Source organism: Dipodomys merriami, unplaced genomic scaffold, assembly GCF_024711535.1.
Source record: "Dipodomys merriami isolate MVZ:Mamm:240054 unplaced genomic scaffold, mDipMer1.0.p SCAF_11, whole genome shotgun sequence".
Taxonomy (NCBI): Eukaryota; Metazoa; Chordata; class Mammalia; order Rodentia; family Heteromyidae; genus Dipodomys; species Dipodomys merriami.
The window spans coordinates 45,234,876-45,246,953 of record NW_027202382.1 but is presented as its reverse complement, the minus strand read 5'-3'; the positions used below and the strand labels follow the sequence as shown (position 1 = coordinate 45,246,953).

Below are 12,078 nucleotides of genomic sequence, written 5' to 3'. Positions count from 1 at the left end.
GTATTTTTTTAAACCTAATAATCATTATTTTTAAAACACTGGAGTGTACAAAGCAGGGCGCCAGTGACTCACGCCTGTAATCCTAGCTACTCAGGAGGCTGAGCTCTGAGGATCACAGTTCAAAACCAGCCCAGGCAGTGAAGTCCATGAGACTCTTATCTCAATGAACCACCAGAAAACTAGAAATGGTGCTGTGGCTCAAGTGATAGAGCACTCACCTTGAGCTGAAGAGCTGAGGGACAGTGCCAAGGCCCAGTGTTCAAGCCCCATGACCAACAACAACAACCAAAAAAAATGTACCAAACTGGGCACAGCGGTGTATGCTTACAATCTCAGCACTCAGGAAACTAAGGCAGAAAGATCGTGAATTCTAGGTCAGCCTGGTTCCAAAACTATGGTGTGTTAGACCTGTTTATCTTAATAGGAATGCCCAGGAGAACCTTTGAAAAAGCAAATTTCCTGTGACAATATACTCTCATTTAGGGCTTTAACTTGTTTTTTTCCAGTGCTAGAGATGGAATCTAGGGTCTCACGAATGAGAGGCAACAGTTTACCCTTGAACCACAAGTACTCTCTCTTGTTTTGCAAAAGAAATTCTTGAGCCAGGTGCTGGTGGCTCATGCATGTAATCCTAGCTACTCAGGAGGCTGAGATCAGAGGACCGCAGTTTGAAGCCAGATCAGGCAAAAAGGTCGATAAACTACTCAAAAAAGCCAGAGGTGGGGGCTGGGAAGGTGGCTCAGTGGGAGAGCTTGCCTTGCATGCATGAGGCCCGGGGTTCGATTCCTCAGCACCACATAAAAAAGCAGAAAGCGGCGCTGTGGCTCAAGTGGTAGAGTGCTAGCCTTGAGCTGAAGAGCTGAGGGACAGTGACCAGGCCCAGAGTTCAGGCCCCACAACCGGACCCCCAAAAAATAAATAAATAAAAATAAAAGCCAGAAGTGGGGCTGGGAAGGTGGCTCAGCAGTAGAATGTTTTGCCTTGCATGCATGAGACCCTGGGTTCGCTTCCTCATCAGCACATAAACAGAAAAGGCCAGAAGTGGCACTGTGGCTCAAGTGGTAGAGTGCTAGCCTTGAGCAAAGAGGCTCAGAGACAGCGCCCAGCCCCTGTGTTCAAGCCCCAGGACAGGCAAAAGAAAGAAACTCTTGCTCCACAAGCCTATATTTACATGTGTTTGGAGAAGGGAAAGGAAACCCAATGACCTGCCTCGGGAGGCTGAGAAAAACAGCTCTCATTTCATTAAGTGTCTCATTTTTTTCTCTAATGCCATTCCTGGGGCTTGAATTCAGGGGCACTGGTGCCATCCCTGAATTTTTTTGCTCAAGGCTAGAGTTTTGCCACTTGAGCCATAGCTTCTCTTTGGCTTTTTTCATGATTATAGTGTCTCACAGATTTTCTTGCCCAACCAGCTTTGAATTGTGATTCTCAGATCTCAGCCTCCTGAGAAGCTAGGATTACTGGCATGAGCCACCAGCACCTGGCTCTCTTGGGGTTTTTTTCGTGGTACTGGCATCTGAGCTCAGGCTCTTGAGCATTCCAGGCAGACAGACACTTGAGCAACATCTGCAGCCCTTTTTGCTTTTTATTGTTTTCTGTTGTTTTTTTTTTTTTTTAATGGGGGTCTTGCTTTTTGCCTGAGCCAGTTTGGGACTGTGATGTTATCTGTGCCTCTCAAGTAGCTGGGATCACAGGTATACCTCACCACACCTAGCTCATCTGTTAAGAGGAGTCTGTGACTTTTTGTCCAAGCTGGTCTCGAACCATCCTCCTGTTCTCTACAACCAGAGCAGCTGAGATTACAAGCATGAGCCACTGTGTCCCAGTCCACATGTAATTAATTTTTTTTATCATGAAAACAAATACCAGAACATTTCACTCTATATTTCTGAACACTGTCTGCTCTCCCCAGGGATTTGGGAACACTGAGCTCATTCAGTCCCAAAGACAGGTCAGCTCTGCAGGAGCGACTCTGCCCCTCCCAGACAGGCTGTTTTCTGTCCAGCCTGGAACAGAGCTGTTCTTTAAGCCCTGGGCCTGTGTAAACAACACCTGCCCACCTGCCGGAAAAAAAAACTCTGGCAGACACAAAGGAACCACGGAAAGAGGGCTGGAGATGACCCCCTTTTTCCAGTGGGTCCTGCAGCAAACCACCCCCATCATTCTGCAGATAGACAGCTCCAAGAAGGGCCAGCTTTCCGGAGCCCCAGCACAAGGACAGTGAGTTTGAAAAGAGCCACTGAGCTGGGGAAGCAGGCTGGCCGGGAGCTCTCTTCAGGGCCCCTTGTCTGATTCCAATTTAGAAACCCAGCTCTAATATCCCAGGCCTCTGCATACGATGCTTTATTTTAAGTCTGCGCCACGTTCCAAATGCCTTCCAACTTGGCAGGCTGAGCTGGCCTTGATTCGGGTGGGCTCCCGAGAGTCCCTTCCCAACACAGCACACACCACCCACGGCACCCTGGTGCCCAGGGCGCACGAGGAGGCCTGGCAAGCCAAAGGTTCAGCTTCCACTCGCCGCTCACCCACTGGGCCGGGGGATGACACAATCCCACAAATAAAAACAGCTCTAAAAAGTGATTTGAAGCTGGGCACCAGTGGCTCATGCCTGTAATCCTACTCAGGAGGCTGAATTCTGAAGATTACGGTTCAAAGCCAACCCAGGCAGGAAAGTCCATGAGAGACTCTTCTCTCCAATAAACCACCAGAAAACCTGAAGTGGTGCTGTGGCTCAAGTGGTAAAGTGCTAGCATTGAACTGAAGAGCTGAGGGATAGCACCCAGGCCCAGAGTTCAAGCCCCATGACCAACCAGAAAACAAAAAGATTTTAGAGCTGGGGACTTGGTTCAAGTGGTAGAGAGCCTGCCTAGCAAACTCAAGGCCCATTAAAAAAAAAGAAGTTGTATGTGTCAGTACTGGATGGGGCTTGAATTCCCAGTCTTGTGTTCATGGTTGGCACTCTACCACTTGAGCCACACCTCCACTTCTGGTTTTCTGGATTTTAGAGATAAGGGTCTCTTAGATTTGTCTGTTCAGGCTAGCTCATAAAGCAATTCTCAGATCATAGCCTTGTGAGTAGCTAGAATTGTAAGTCTGAGCCACCAGTGACAACACAAAAATACACCATATTTACCTGAAGGTGTGAGAGAATAAACAAAGTAAATACATTTGGTACATATGGCAACTAATTATTCCTTATATATGTAAGGAGTAATAGCCTGGAAAACGAAGCAAAGAAAAAAAGCACAAGCTGAGTGTGGCAGTGATCCTATAGCACTTGGGAGGCTGAGGAAGAAGGGTCCAGGGCTCAAGGCCTGCCTGGACTCTGCAGAAAGACCCTGTCTCAACGGGTACAGAGGAGGAGCTGGGAAGTTGACTCCTCAGTGGTAGAGTGCTTGCCTCACAGGCCTAAGGCCCTGGGTTTGAGTCCTCAGCACCACATAAGCAGAAAAAAGCCACAAGTGGTGCTGTGGCTCAAGTGGTAGAGCTGAGGGACAGCGCCCAGGCCCAGAGTTCAAGCCCCATGACCATCAAAATAAAAAAAGTAGAGAGGAGGGGAGGGGAGGGGGAAAGAGAGCCAGGCACCACTGGCTCAGACCTGTAAGCCTAGTTAATCAGAGGATGGTGAGATCTGAGGATCATGGTTGAAAGCCAGTCAGGACAGCAAAGTCAGAGACTCCTATCTCCAACCAGAAAGTTGGTGCTGTGGCTCAAAGTGGCAGAGCACTCGCCTTGACCAATAAAGCTCAGTGACAGCTCTCAGGCCCTGAGGTCAAGCCCCACAACCAACTAAAAAAAAAAAAAAAAAACAGAGGGAAGAAAGCAGAGAATGATGTCTGCATTCGGGGCTCCCCAGCACCTCTTGCCTTCTGGGTATGCACCTGTCTGCAGAATAATTAATGTTTAGCACAGGCAACTGTCCAGATTCAACCCAATCAACAAAAGGGAAGACCCCTAAGAGGCACTCATCGAAGGGTTTCACCAGGACTAAGTCACCCAGAACCTGTGGCACACGACAGAAGCCACCTAGGGCTCAAAAATGGAAAAGTAGGTGGCAGAGGCAGGGGAGAAAACTGGTTTTGTGCCCTGAGAAGCATGCAGCCCCAGCCTGCCCGTCTGCCCTGGGGAGAAGCAGCCAGTGCCACACACCAACCTCACTCTGCTGACAGGAGAACCACAAAGACCACCTGCATGCGGCAGAGGTCATGACACACAGAAAAGACAGACTCACTACAGATTAAGAGCAAAAAATGAACTACCAAGCCAGGCCTGAGTGGCTCCCATCTGTAATCCTAGCTACTCAAGAGACTGAGATCAGAGGATCACAGTTCGAAGCCAGCTGAGGCAGGAAAGTCTGTGAGATGCTTATCCCAAAAAGGCTGAAAGTGGCAGGGCTGGGAAGGTGGCTCAGTAGTACGGTCCTTATCTTGCTTGCATGAGGCCCTGGATTCAATTCCTCAGCACCACATAAGCAGAAAAAGCCAGAAGTGGTGCTGTGGCTCAAGTAGTTGAGCGCTAGCCTTGAGGTGAAGAGCTGAGGGACAGCGCCCAGACTCTGAGTTCAAGCCCCAGGATCAACAACAAAAAAAGTAAACTACTGTATATATAATGTATTTAGAATTGTTCCAATGTTGAAGATATACTCAAAATCAGAGGAAAGAAACACTACCAACAACTCTTGTACATTATTTCTAGATGATGAGGTTACTTTCATATATTGCCAACATTACTATTTTGTGTCATGTGCAAATACTAGGTCTTGAATTAAGGGCCTGGGTGCTGTCCTTTAGCTTTTTCACTCAAGGTTGGCACTCTACCACTTGAGCCCCACCTCTACTCCTGCCTTTTTTTTTTTTGGGGGGGGTCCAGTTGTGGGGCCTGAACTGTGGGCCTGGGTGCTGTCCCTCAGCTCTTCAGCTCAAGGCTAGTGCTCTACCACTTGAGCCATAGCGCTACCGCCGTCTTTTTTCTTTTTGCTTATGTGGTGCTGAGGAATCGAACCCAGGGCCTCATGCATGCAAGGCAAGCGCTCTACCACTGAGCAGCCTTCCCAGCCCCCTCACTCCTGGCTTTTTGATGGTTAACTGGAGATAAAAACCTCATGAGCTGACTCAACAGTGGTTCACGCCTGTAATCCTAGCTACTCAGGAGGCTGAGATCTGAGGATGGCTTTGTTCAAAGCCAGCCTATGCAGGAAAGTCTATGAGGTTCTTTATCTCCAAAAAACTACTCAGAAAAAGCCAGAATTGGTGCTGTGGCTCAAGTGGTAGAATGCTAGCCTTGAACACAAATAGGCTCAGGGACAGCACCCAGGCCCACAGTTCAAGTCCCAGGATCAGCCAAAAAAAAAAAAAAAAAAGTCTCATGAACTTTCCTGCTCTGGCTTGGCTTCAAACCAAGATCCTCAGCTCTCACTCTTAGCCTCCTTGAGTAACTAGGATTGGGATTACAGCTGAGAAGCACTGGTGCTTTGGCTCCTACATCATTCCAATATATTTTTGAAGGTTTTGCACAATGGCTAGTAAGCAACAAGAGCTGCAGAAGGAGTTTCTGCAGGACAAGTAAACTGAAAATGCAACAGCCCTGCTTCTGCCATACAAAGAAAAGGCCGCAGGTTTGCAAAGGGCTGAACAGAGGAGAGGGCTGGAGCTACAAAACCAGCTACAGAGAGCAGGTCAGAAGTACAGGCAATAACTGAAGACATGGGGGAATATGGCTGGCAACTTGAGCAGGAAGGACTTCATGTTGTAACACACGCATCCTGCTGCCCATGAAACTGTACCATCCAGACCCATCACAAGCAGCCTGGAGGCGCCATGCGGCCGCAGCCCTCAACTCTGGGGAGTGTGTCTCTAGTCCCAGGTAAAATCAACACGCACGCCTGAGCACAGAGAACCAAGATGCCTGGCTCCAGTCACCAAGGCAAACCGCCTCCCAGTGCAGAGATTTCCCACATGCCACCCACAGGCGTAAACAGTGGCATCACCAATGGCCAAGGCCCAGGGCCACTGGCTCCCAGGTGAGAGGGCCCCATCCAAAGGGCACCTGTGAACCTAAATGCTCTGGTAAACAACCTTACTCCCCAGAAAGCTGGTTGTGTCCCACCTCTAACACCACAGGCTATGTCTGTTTCCTCATCCATCTACATGGAGGACCCAAAGATAGAGATGAACCAACCCCAAATCTTAAATCATCATCATCATCAAATCTGGTGCAAGTGGTTCACACCTGTAATCCTGGCTACACAAGAGACTGGATCCGAGGATTAAGCCACCAATCTAGCCTGGACAAAAAAGGTGATCAGGGTCTTATCTCCAACTAACCAGATAAAACCTGGAAGTAGTAGTGTGGCTCAAGTGGTAAAGCACCAACTTTGAGCAAAAAAAAAGCTAAGCAAAAGGCTGGGAAGGTGGCTTAGTGGTAGAGTGCTTGCCTCACATGCATGAGGCCCTGGATTCGACTCCTTAGCCGCACATAAGCAGAAAAAAGCTGAAAGTGGTACTGTGGCTCAAGTGACAGAGCACTAGCCTTGAGCTGAAGAGTTAAGGGACAGTGCCCAGGCCCAGAGTTCAAGACCCACGACTGACCAAAAAAAAAAAAAAAAAAAAAAAGCTAAGCAAAGAGCATGAGGCACAAAAAAAAGAAAGAAAAGAAAAAGCCAATCAAGAGCTGGGAAGGTGGCTCAGTGGTAGAGCACTTGCCTTGCATGCCTGAGGCCCTGGGTTCGATTCCTCAGCACCACATAAGCAAAAAGAAAAAAGCCGGAAGTGGTGCTGTGGCTCAAGTGGTAGAGCACTAGCCTAGAGCTGAAGAGCTCCAGGTACATAGGTACCTGGGTAGGTAGGTAGGTAGGTAGGTAGGTAGGTAGGTAGGTAGGTAGGTAGGTAGTTTTTTTTTTTTGGCAAGTCATGTGGCTTGAATTTCGGGCCTGAGCACTGCCTGCCAATAAGCTTCTTTTGCTCAAGGCTAGCACTCTACCACTTGAGCCACAGTGCCATTTCTGGCTTTTTCTGTTTATGTGGTACTGAGGAATTGAACCCAGGGCTTCACATATGCTAGGCAAGCACTCTACCACTAAGCCACTTTCCCAGCCTAAGCTATGATTTTAAAGGATAGTCTAGCCAGCCTTGTCTTTTTACACAAAAATAAATGGGTCAAAAACAAGAGATTCAACATGCAGAGCTCAACAGTTTTGTAAATGGAAGTTCACTGCTCTAGGACCCAGACTGCCTAGGACAAGATCCATCTACCAAACAGTAATTTAGAAATACATCCACTGGTACTTCTGGCCTATTCTGGTTTGAAATAGAAACCAAATGCAAAAAAAAAAAAATCCATGTTAAACGGGAGAATAATGAGACACAGATCCAACGTACAGCCATTAGCAACGTGAGTCAGTACTTTGTGCAAAGCAAGAGGGGGAGGGGGGAACTTCAAAGTACAATAAAATAACCCTTCAGGAAAAAAAAGAGACCTGAAATTCAAATGGAGATGGAGGTGGACGAGGAGACCACAGCAAAGACAACAGAAATCCCAGAGCCAAGCCTCAGGCAAGCAGACCTTGCAGGAACCAGTTCCAACCTGCCATTCCTGAAATTCCACTCTCCCCAGCTTTGCAGGCTCTCCCCTCCCAGGCTTTCTCTTTACCCACCTAGGCCTGATGGAGGGGAGGACCCAAGGGCAGGCCCCACAGGGGACCAAGCAGCCGGCCTAAGGGATGAAGCTGTGGGAGGGGTAAATTACCTCCTGCAAACTGCCAGTGCCAGCCACAGACAGACCAGAGCCAGACCGGACCCAGTGAGGTCAGATGGGAAGGACTGGCCTCATTGAGGAAGAGAGGCAGAGAAAGAATGATTTGACCCTGCCAAGGCATCTCAAGTCCCACAGCAGGGAAGCCTGGAGGGAGCCACTGAACTTTTTTTTTGAAAGAACACCAAGAGGGTTGTGAGAATGTCCAAATGAACGGATGGATCCTCCAGATGGCAGAGGCTCTGTGAGCCCACCCAAGCAGAGGATCTCCAGGACTGTTAACCAGCAAGTGCTCAGGCTTGTCCAAGAGGCCTGAGACCAGGACCAGCGCCCCCCCTTATCAGTTCAGGTCCTACCCTGCTTCTTTAGTATTTGGCCCTGCTCCCTTTGGGCTGTTTCCAGGCAGTGGGATGATAATCAGGGTATCAAAACATTAACACAGAATTCTGACCAGGGAGATCGGAGTTCCACAAACTAGGACAAATGGGTCAGAAGAGAAAAGAACCCAGAACTACAAAAAGACAACAAAGCAACAGACATTCGTTTACATTGTAAACATGCAAAGCATGTTTACATCTCCCAAGAGATCCCACGTACCCATGGCTGCCAGAGTGATTCCCATTTGTGAGTATGTGTGTGTATGCACGCACGTGCGTGCACGTGCATACACACATTCTTACTAGGGCTTGAACTCAAGAGCTTGGGAACTACCCTTCAGCTTTCCTGCTCAAGGCTGGCAGTGCTCTACCACTTGAGCCACAGCTCCACTTTTGGATTTTTGGTGGATAATCTCATGGAGGGCTGGGAAGGTGGTTCAGTAGTAGAGTGCTTGCCTTGCATGCATGAGGCCCTGGGTTCAATTCCTCAGCACCACATAGCAGAAAAAGCTGGAAGTGGTGCTATGGCTCAAGTGGTAGAGTGCTAGCCTTGAGCTGAAGAGCTGAGGGACAGGACCCAGGCCCAGAATTCAGGCCCCACAACAGACAAAAAAAAAAAAAGTCTCATGGACTTTCCCTGCTTTGAACCATGATCCTCAAATCTCAGCCTTCTGAGTAGGTAGGATTACAGATGAGAGCCACCAGCTCCCAGCATGATTGCCTTTTATAGATTGGGGGACCTTTGCAAGAAGTAACCCAGAGTACAGATGGCTGGCTCCACGAGACACTTCTGCCAGCACTAGCCCGTATTCCCTAAATAATCATTTGTGGGTCCCAAAGGGAATCAGAGGCTCCCTGGATCCTGGTTAAGACCATTCCACCCCGACTGACAGAAACCAAGCTGTAGGCTGCAAGCACCCGCCGGCCAGGACCTATTAGATCAACAAGGGCATGGAGACACTGACTGGAGGGAGGGCCCAACAGTGCTGTTACCTGGAACTCCTTCTCCCTATGGGTGCCTCAAGCAAGCACCTGTGGCACGAGGGAGCATGGCTCTCTTCTAAGATGGCACAAGCTGCCAAGCCTGCATCCTGAGACTCAACAGCAATTACAAAACAACCGCAAGAGTAGCAACTACAGAGCACCAACGGCATGCCTGGCTCACTCGCGCGCGCTCTCCCGGCTAGGCCCCGTTCCAACTTCTCAATTCTACTCGGAGGAGGCTGCAATGACTGTCTTTAATAAGACACAAGACAGACCCAGATCATGCTGGATTGAGAGGTGAGAGGAGCAAGCAGAGAGCCAGGCCCTCCAGTGCCACCGGGGCACAGAGGAGAAACCCTGCCCAGACTTCAGACTAAGGGCTCCCCAGATAAGCCCGAAGTGGATGTTCATCAAAAACCCACACTGAGCCTTCAAGAAATGAGGGGGAGGGGGAACTCACGGGGAAAGTCTCACCGTACAAAAGGCTCAGGAAGGCTTCGCCCAGGCAGCCATTGAGCAAAGGACACCCTGCGCCGAGCCGCGGCGCCCCTGCCGCCGCCTCCAAGCTCCGTGGCCTCGGGGGAGAGGGTAAAACCGCCTATTCTGCCTAAAGCTGGGCCTGACGTCCCTCCGTGTTTAGAAGGGGAAGAAACCGGGGGAACGCGAGCAAGCTTCCCGTCTCCTTGGGGCAAACCACGAGAAGCCCACCACCATTCCAACAGGGCTGTATTTCTTAGCCGGGGGGAGGGAGAGGGAGAAAGGAAAAGGAGAGGGGGAGGGGGGCATCTGGCAGCCTGAGCAGCGACATCCTGTTTATGATTAAACATCTTCGGCGGAGGATTAAGGGTTCGGAAAACGAGCCCCCCGTTCCCGCATTCCCAGCCCGCCCCCGGCCGAGGCGGTGCGGGCCTCCGGCCGCGGGCCTCCACCGCGGGGCAGCCTCGGGGCCTGCGCTGCGCCCCCCCCCTCCGCCCACTCGGGGTCCCCGCCCCGGAAAGTGGGCGCGGTGGGGGGTGGGGGGCGCGCGGGGGTCCCTCGGCCCGCGGCTCGCGCCCCGCCCGGCCCCGGGGCCGCCGCCGCCCGCCGCGCGCGCCCAGGCCGCGCCGCCGCCGCCGCCACAACAATGGCGAGCCCGGCCCGGCCCGGCCGCCGCGCCCGCGGACAAAGGTCGGGGCGGCCGCGGAGACAAAGCCCCGCCGCCCCGCGCCCGGCCCCGCGCCCCGCGCCCCGCGCCCGGCCCCGGCCCACCTGGTCTGCTTCCGCGCGCGCCTCGGGGCCGGGCGATGGCGGTCGGGCGGCGGCCGGGACGCGGGGGCGGCGGATGGCGGCGGATGGCGCGGGGCGCGGCGCTCGCGGCCTCCTCCTCCTCCTCCTCCTCCTCCACCTCCCGCTCGCTCGCCTCGCTCCCCTCGCTCTCCTCGCCCGCTCGCTCGCTCGCTCTCAGGAGCCGCCGCGCTGTGTCTCGTCGCCGCCGCCCCGCCGCCGCCGCCTCCGCCCGCGCGGCTCCCCGCCCCCCGCCGCCTCCGCGCCGCCCCCGCCCGCGCCCGCGCAGCGTCGCCCCGCGCAGCGCCCCCTGCCGCGCCGGCCCGCGGGGGTCCCGGGCCGGGAGGGGCCCGGAAGGAGGGGGAGGGGCGGGGAGGGCGCGGACCCCTCCCCGCGCGCGCGCGCCCGGCGGCGGCGGCGGCGGCGGCCTGCGCGGAGCCCGCGGCGGCGGCGGCGGCGGCGGCGGGGAGGGGAAGGAAGCCGCGGAGATACATTGTTCTGAGGCGCCGCAAGGTTGTCGCCCGACGGGGACGCGGCACCCCGGGTCCGAGACCTGGGCCGCGGCCCCCCCGGGGCGGGGCGGGTCTGCGGCGTGTTGGCGGGAAAACAAAAGCTCTGCAGGGCGCGGGGGGGGGGGGGAGGAGGGGGGACCGGTGGGGGCGGGGGTCTTGCTGTATTCTAGATACCTGGCAATTAGAAAACAATTCCAGACACAAAGACAACATTTAAACCCAGAAGCGGCTGGGCCCCGGGAAGCTCCGCACCCGCCGCCCGCCCCGCGTTGCTCGGCCCCGCTCGGTTCGCCCCGCCCGGCGCGCAGGTCAGGGGTGGGTGGCTCCGTGGGAGAGCGCTTGCCTAGCATGCTTACAGCCCCGGGTTCGATTCCTCAGCACCACATACACAGAAAACGCTGGAAATAAGGCTGTGGTTCAAGTGGTGTAGAGTGCTACCCTTGAGCAAAAGAAGCTCAGGGACAGCGCCCAGGACCAGAGTTCAAGCCCCAGGACTGGCCAAAAAAAAAAAAAAAAGGATCTGAGAGGACTGATGATGGCCTAGGCCCCGGGGTGGAACAGCTCAGTCCTCAGCCTGCTCCCACACACACCCCCCCCCCCCCCCCCCCGTGCTGAGATTCTGGCTAATTTATAAACCGTCTTTACATTTCCCAATCTTCCTACAATTTGTCCATTGTTATCCTCTCTTTAAAATAACTAACTTGGTTGGGCGCCAGTGGCACCCACCTGTAATCCTGGTTACTCAGGAGGCTGAGATCTGAGGACTGCGGTTCAAGGTCCGTGAGACTCATCTCCAACCCAGCACCAAAAAAGCCACAAGTGGACTTATGACTCAAGTGGTAGGGCACTAGCCTTGTGTAAAAAAAGTTCAGGGACAGCCCTGGGCCCTAAGTTCAAGAAAAACAAATTAAATCTTAAAGATGTCCATCTCACCTTCCCCAGTCTTAAGACTGCCTGAGGCTGGTGGCTCACACCTGTAATCCTAGCTGCTCTGGAGGCTGAGATCTGAGGATCACAGTTCAAAGCCAGCCTAGGCAGGAAAGTCCTTGAAACTCTTATCTCCAATGAACTGAAAGTGGCACTGTGACTCAAGTGGTTGAGCACTAGCTTTGAGCTGAAGAGCTGAGGGACAGCGCCCAGGCCCTGAGTTCAAGCCCCACGATGGACAAAAAAAAAAAGCCACAGCAACTGAT

General features: G+C 52.9%; 1 protein-coding gene across 7 annotated transcripts in view; it reads right to left on the bottom strand.

The window, feature by feature from the left end:
* The window catches only part of Prrc2b (proline rich coiled-coil 2B), an 86,551-nt gene extending 76,026 nt beyond the window's left edge, over positions 1-10,525 (bottom strand). For 6 of the 7 annotated variants that reach the window (XM_070014866.1, XM_070014871.1, XM_070014869.1 and 3 more), the window contains exon 1: positions 10,359-10,525. The gene's annotated coding sequence lies outside the window, so the exon portion shown is untranslated. The remainder of the gene's footprint in view (positions 1-10,358) is intronic. The other variant, XM_070014868.1, reaches the window with a different exon arrangement.
* Between the last annotated feature and the right edge of the window lie 1,553 nt (positions 10,526-12,078).